This window comes from Gossypium arboreum, chromosome 2, assembly GCF_025698485.1.
Source record: "Gossypium arboreum isolate Shixiya-1 chromosome 2, ASM2569848v2, whole genome shotgun sequence".
Taxonomy (NCBI): Eukaryota; Viridiplantae; Streptophyta; class Magnoliopsida; order Malvales; family Malvaceae; genus Gossypium; species Gossypium arboreum.
In genome coordinates, this window is record NC_069071.1 from 79,630,143 (window position 1) to 79,638,131 (window position 7,989).

Below are 7,989 nucleotides of genomic sequence, written 5' to 3' on the forward strand. Positions count from 1 at the left end.
AGTATATACCATATGGTTTTATAATATTTTATTAAAGATATATATATGTGTGTAAATTAAATATTATTTTATATTAAGGTGTAATATATATTATAAGACATAAACGTGAAAGCCATATCATGTGCATTAGCTTATTGTTTGGTTGGTAAAGGATATATATATATATTATATGATTTTATTATTATTTCAAATGTAAAAAACTAAAAAATTATAAGCTTTATAATATAAAAGATATTATAAAGTAAAATATGAGTGGGCATATGTTTTATTTCACCCATGCCGAAACAAAAGAAAAGAAAAAGAAATAAGGGAAGCTTAGGTTCGGTCAACTCCCAAGCTCAAATCCAAGGTTCGTTCTTTGTCGGTTTTCGATAATTTTTACGTTTTTGAGATCGTTGCTTCGAGTACTTCAAAACCCATGCTTAAAATTTGAATTTTGATGAATATTTTGAGTTATGCCATTGATGAAAGCTTGTGATTTTTATGGTTTGATGGTGAAATATGAAAGATAGGTGTTGGGTTAACATATTTTTGTATTGGAATTTTGATGATTTTGAGTAATTAGGACTTAATTGCAAAAATAAAATTTGAGAGACTAAAATATGAAATTGATGAAATATATAGACTTGTATGGGTATGGGTAAAATTCGGCCCAACATGGGTATATTGAAATTTTGTATATTTTGTGTTTTGTGCAATAGGGATTAAATTGTAAAAATTGTAAATGTCAGGGGTAAAATGGTAATTTGCCCATTTATGTGTTTTTGAACTAAATTGAATGAAAATATGTTTGAATGAGCTTAATTTGAATATTTTTAGATCAAGAACCAAAGCAATCGGATTTGGACTAGGGAAAAACGAAAGTTATCGACTAGCAGCTCCGTCCCGTTTTACGACGTCTGAGGTAAGTTTATAAGCAAATACACATGCCTAAATGTAGTTAAATGTTAAGTATATATGCTGGTATATAATATATGAATTTATACTTGTAAATGCTGAAAGTGTATGAGTTTGAAAACTATGTTCGAGCTTTCGATTCGAACGAGTTACGACGTTCGAAAGCCCTGTATGAATCTTAGGAATAGTTAGGATACATATGTCATGACACAGGATTCCGACATTTGTGTTCCTTGTGTATGATTATTGAACCGAAAGTTAAAGGGTAGGTGTACATTTTGTGCTTATATTCGAATGAAGCAATTGAATTGCTAATATGATATGTTATGTGAAATGTGTTAACATGTGAATAAATAAGCAAGACACTGGAAATGTATCCGGGCTAAAGACCCGCAGGCTTCGTGCTGGAAATGTATCCGGGCTAAAGTCTCGCAGGCTTTGTGCTGGTAACATAATTTCGGGTTTTATACCTAGCAGGCCAAGTGCCGATGAATTTGATAAAAATATACAATTACAAGATCCTACACTAAGTTGACAAATTGAAAGTGCATTACATATTAAATTGGCCAGGTACGTATCATGTACTCGTATGTGATTTGATTTGAATTAAATTATAAGTATATAAAGTGATGCATCTGTGAATAAGTGTTATGACTATATATGTGATCGTGATATATTCGGTAAATGTGTGAAGTTATGTGAAGTTATGTGAAGTGATTCTATGTTTATATTCAAATATAAACACTTGGTCCTTGTGGAAAGATTTGTGGAAGTATATGATTTATTTTTAGGTGATTACGATCGTGGAAAATTAAATGTGAATATGATTTTGTATTTTTTTTCGTTACAATGAAACTAAAGCTGTTAGTGAAGCATTTTAATGCCTATGTTATTTGAGTTCGATCTTGAATGACATGATATACATGTTTAGATAATTTGAATGCAAGGAATGTGTGAAAGAGCAAATTGTAATAAATCTGCTTGGGACAGCAACAGTAGCGTGATTTTGGAAAATCACCATAAATTGTGAAAATTGAATTAAAAGCTGAATAAATTATGTAATTAAAGCTTAATGAGTCTAGTTTCTTATAAAATAAACTTTGTAAGAAAAAGAATTGTAGATAATGAGATATTTGAAGTGGTGTAAGATAGAGTCAAAATGACCTTGAAATTCCCTGTTCTGTATTTAGAAAATCATTGTAAATTGTAAAATGATGATTATAAGATAAAATTTATATACTTAGACTCCTTAATGAGTCTAGTTTCAAATGAAATAAACGATAACATAATTTGAATTATGTATAATGAGAAAATTGATTTGTAGTGAAGAGTGGTCAGAATAGTCAAACAGTGAAATAGGGGAAACTTCAATAAAAATCTGGTATTGATTGGTCAAACAAAAAATTCTGAAAATTTTATGGATGGAAGATATGTGAGTCTATTTTCAGGGAAAATTAACGGCACTTGATTTGGAGTTTCTTAGCTCTAGTTATAAATAATTTAGTGATTGTTGCTCAGGAAGACAGCTTGTAGTGAATTTGTGATTTTGTTGCAAACATGGTTAAAACTAGTTAATGAGATGCTTTTCGAGTTCTTATGATCTTATTTGTGAATTGAATATTTGGTTTTAATTGAGTTCAGATTCAAGTGAGATGAATTTGCTAAATATACATTATGTTCATGGATACTTGGCCAAAATGGCAATTACCTAGGAATGATTTCTTGAAAATTTGAAATAATTGATCTATAAGTAAATTAATTATTTGCATTGCTTAAAACTTACTAAGCATTGAAGCTTACTCCGTGTTCTCTTTTCCATTTCTTATATGTTTATCCTTTAGCTCGAGTTGGAAGAGCCGGAGATGTCATCACACTATCGAGTCATTATGTGAGTTGAGAAGATTGTATATCATAATGGTTTAAGGCATGTATAGGATAGACTATAGGTAAAATGATATTTCGACTTTGTATACATTATAGCCATGCGAAGATGGCTTGCTCATTTTGTTTAGAGAAGCCTTATAATTGAACTAATGTGTTGATAATTTATGTCTGGTAAGTATCTCTGACCTTATAGAAGTTTTGTTCAGTCAAGTAATACCTCATAACCTTGTTCCGGCAACGGATACGGGTTAGGAGTGTTACAATATCATAATATACTTCCCAAGGTTGACACAACTCAAAATTTTCCTTTTTGTCACTTTATTTTCTTATTTTACTATATCAAGGATAATATCTTACAGTAAAAATTTTCGGGGTATTACACTTAATGTCTTTATTTAATACCTCTTCAAACCGTTTACACATAACAACTTCGGTCGAAATACTTTCTCTGGCTAATGTACTTCTTTTTTTAATTCTATTTGGAAAAATTCTCATGTAACATTTTCCCTCGGTACAATAGAAATAAAGGTATTCTACAACTGATAGGCTAAGTCTTTTAGCAAAGATTCAACACATTTCAGGCATTCTTCAGGTGTACAAGACAATTCATCCAAAACTCTGATTGTATTTTCTAACCAAGATTCAGCCCTTTTCTAGATTATCATCTGCAGTAGCCCTGAATTCTTCTGCCCCATATTTATAGATTTTATCTACCGGAGGCTTACCAGTTCTAACAAGTTCTGTACCTTGTGGCATATCAGGAACAAGTTAAGGAGCAGGAGGGGGGTTGTTATACAGCAGGATTTGTTGTCAAGAATTCTGTAAACCACTCATTCCTCATTTGAAAGAAGGCTTCTTTTGCCTTCTCACCTTGGCCCTCAGATTTGGGCCTTCTCCTACTAGATGTAGCTCTTTGAATTGAAGCTGGAGCATTGCTATCAACTTCCTCGGATTCAGCTCTAACTCTATTGGATGACATTACTATATGAAAAACACATTTAAAATGGTCAGGAGATATCACACTATCACAAATTATATAATGGCATATATAGCTAAACTCGTACTTGCTACATTAGTCTGAGAATCAGCTAAACCGTAGCTTTGATACCAATAAATGTAACACGCCTAACTCGTATCCATCGCTGGAATAGGATTACAGAGCATTACCAGAGTTTATAATTTAATTACAATTAATTTATGTCATTTACTATTCATTTCTGAAAATCAATCATAATCAATCATAATGTCCCTTATATGGATCATCGAGGCCCAAAATACATATTAGAATCAAGTCGAGAATAAACCGAATTCACATAAAATTTTTTGCAAAATCTCAAAATTTTTCTTAGGTGCAGGGGACACACACCCATGTGGCTAGGTCGTGTGGCTCACACAACCAATGACGCGTCCGTGTCTCAGGCCGTATCAGCATTCGATGTGAGGCACACAGCTGTGTCCCAACCTATGTTCAATTTAGGGTAGCTACTGACTTGGGTCACACGGCCAGCCACACGCCCGTATGTTAGGCCGTGTAGACAATTTAAATTTCAAAAATAGGTGCAGGATTCACACAGCCAAGACACACGCTCATGTGCTGGGTCGTGTGTTTCACACAGCTGAGACACATGCCCGTGTCTCTATCTGCATGACCAATTTTGAGCAATCTGTTTCTCAATTTTTAAGATGCAGAGGACACACGGCCAAACCATACGCCCGTGCGTATAGCCGTATGTCACCCACGGTTGAGACACATGCCCGTGTGGACAAAGTAAGGCCATTTTTCAAGCCTTATTTCTCACCCTTTTTGCCTTGCACCTACATCAACACTTCAATATATTCAACAACCAATTCAAAGCATATAAATCAAACTAATATTCAAGTTTTATACATGACATGTTTGCTCACACTTTCAAATATTCATCCTACACTTTTTTAATTATATACTTACCCAAGTGTGATTATATCTAAGTTATTAATCCAAGCATACTCACTTACCAGACATGATATAACTTCATGCATAATATATTAAATATGCTATCACTAGCCATTCCAATGGCTAATTACAACCAGAACATTTACATACCCTTACGTGTCACCATTAGCCTATACATGTCATTATCCCAACGTAAGTTACCTATTTATACCAAAACAAGTTGGAGGGTAGTGTGATGATACTCCAACCGATCTCCAACCTTTACGAGCTTCCGAGTACTATAAAACAGAGAAAATAAAATAGAGTAAGCATTTAATGCTTAGTAAGTTGGTATAATAGGAAATTAACTTACCAATCATATTCATTTAAAGTTAGCATACAGATATGCATCCAAAACTACATGGCCAATTGCTTAGACACATGCTCACACCAAACAAGTTAGCCAAGATATTATATATGATTATCATGAAAACAGATATGAGCTCATCATACTTCCAGTCCTAGGTATTTTTGGGATATTCAAAATAAAATTCATTTAATTCACATATTTTCTCATATCAAGAGTTTTATCCGTTGAATCATTGAAATATCGATTGATACAGAGGTAGTACACAAGATGTACTTATCATTGATACGTCAATTCATGTACGAGGGTACTCTTTAGAGCACATAATTGGGAAGCACACTCTCGAGCCTTATAACGGGAAGCTCACACAGAGCCATTTTGGGAAACTTATAAAGAGCCTATCGAGAAGCTTATCCAGGCTATATAATGGGAAGCTCATAAGAGCCATAATCGGGAAGTTCACAAAGATCCATATCAGAAAGCTCACGAAGAGCCTATTAGGAAGCTCTGGATAGTTATATATCAGGAAGTTCAAGTGAGCACTGTCGGAAAGCTCACTAAGAGCTAATTTAACATGAAGCTCATAAAAAGCTTGCAACAGCACCTTTTTGGGTCAAATCAAAAAGTGGTTTCGGGACCAAAAATCTGAATTAAAAATATTTATTTATTATTTCTTTAAGGTCTACAACATGATAGAACAATTGTGTGAAAATTTCGTTAAGAAATTTTATCGATTGAGTACTCAATTTGACTAGAAGGACTAAATTGCAATAGGTGCAAAATTTGAGTTCTATAGGCTAAAGGTAGTAAATTTACATGAAAGTCTAAATTAGAGGTCCTTAAATGGTAGTTAGAGCATTATACTTTTGGATGGACAAAAATGGACATGGAGTAGGTAAAATTTCAAAGTTTAAGTGAGGGGTAAATAGGTAATTTGGTAAATAAAGCCAAAATAACTAAATAAATGATGTCATCTTGTTCAATTTAGTCCATTATAGTCGAAATTTTTGGGGAAACCATAGCTAGGGTTTTGGACAAGCTTCCAAGCTTGATTGTAAGTCCGTTCTTACCCCGTTTTTAATGATTTTTATATTTTTGAGATAATTGTAACTTGATTTAGCTATTTCAAGGACTAATTTGAAATAAATTTAAAGTCTAAAATCCATGTTGGATGTGCATGTATTTTGATTTTTGATGGTAGAAAATGCATGTTCGTTGTTATTTAAACAACGTTTGTAAAGTGATTTTCGGTAAAAATGTCAAATAGGGACTTATTTGTAAAAGTCTATAAAATATGTAGAAAAGTGTGAATAAATGAAAGATGTGAACTATTATAAGTATAAATAAGAATCCTAGGCTTGGATTGTGATGAAATTGAATGAAATTCATTTTATGAGCCTAGGGACTAAATTGTAAAATGTTGAAAAGTTAGGGGAAAAAATGTAATTTTTTCCATAATGTGTTTTTGGGCTGAATTGAATAATGTGATTTTAAATAAGTTAAATTTGATATTATAGATCAAGAAAAATGAAGTTCGGATCTAGACCGAGGGAAAAATAAAGTATTTGATGAATAGGTCCTTTTGGTTGTTTTTATAACTGAGGTAAGTTCGTATGTTAAATAAGCTTTACTTTAAATGTGTTTTAAATGCTTTAATTTATTCATGAATTGTGTAATCGACCTTACGGACATATTTGATGACGATTTGGCAAGCAAGAAATCCCAATCGAACCTTAGGAATAGATTAGGATACAAGTGACATGTCACTAGGTTTTATGTTATGTGATTAGTCCTATACATCCTACTGGTGGCTGAGTATACCGGCATATGTTGCAGTTACTAGAAAGCTTGTGTGAGCAGCACTGAGTAGTTACGTCTTGACTGACAGCTTGTGTGAGCAGGCCCGTTAATGGCTCGAGAGCGAGCATCTATGTGTTATGAGATAGAGGTAGCAATGGCTACATATGTGGCATCATGTGTGCAAGGTTTCTCGAGTATCCGATATTATTATTCCGAGTGGAGTATTGGGTATAATGATGATGAGACTAAGTATGAAGTTATTACGAGATGGTACAGGTATGTACTTAAAGCTTATGATTATTAATTCGTGAAATGACGATTTCAAGGTAAGTTGTGATGGAAGTGAATTATGATCATGAGATTTTGGTAAATCACATTATCTTATGTTATATTACTTGCATGTTAATGTATGGTAAGGTTAGCTTATTTCTTTCATACGAGCTTACTAAGCTATATAGCTTACTCTGTTTTATTTTCCATGTTTTATAGTGTCACCAAGCTAGCTCGGATTGGAGATCGTCGAAGTTCACATCACACTATCAAATTGATTATTTTGGGTACCGATGATTTTAAATATTTTGAGAATATGGCATGTATAGGGACTTGCTCATTTTGTTATATGTGTCATTATGCATGCATGTGCAACTATCTCTTGTGTGATGTAGTTTATAAATGCTTGATAAATGGTTGAATGTGGCTTAATAGGTTTGTTGTTGAATGGTTAAAGATTGGCTCGTTGGTATGCTAGGAAAACTAAGAAAAATTATGCACGTTATGGGTAGCCATGTTGAAACTTGTGGAATGTGAGTTTGGTGTGAATTGGTTTGGTAGAATATGATGTTGAAAACATGTTGAGTGCGGATAATGAAATGACATGAATTGGCCTTGTTTTGTGGATGTATTAGTTGTCCAAGTGTGCTATGAATTATGCCTTGAACTTGTGCATGTGTAGGTGTAAATGAGGGTGACAAATGGCTTGGCAAATAGCCTTTATTTTGTCCACACATGTAGACACACGGGCGTGTGTCTAGGCCATATGTGACACACGGCATGCCCCACGGGCATGTGCTTTGGCCGTGTGTCCCCTGCACCTTAATTTTGAGAAACAGAATGCTCAGAATTGAGCACA

At 33.5% G+C, this 7,989-nt stretch overlaps 1 long non-coding RNA gene across 1 annotated transcript; it reads left to right on the forward strand.

The window, feature by feature from the left end:
- Nucleotides 1-246: 246 nt before the first annotated feature.
- LOC128285501 (uncharacterized) lies at nt 247-7,609 on the forward strand. The gene is made up of 3 exons (XR_008275949.1): nt 247-349; nt 820-904; nt 7,350-7,609. It is a non-coding gene; the product is annotated as an uncharacterized LOC128285501 (long non-coding RNA).
- The last annotated feature ends 380 nt before the right edge of the window (nt 7,610-7,989 follow it).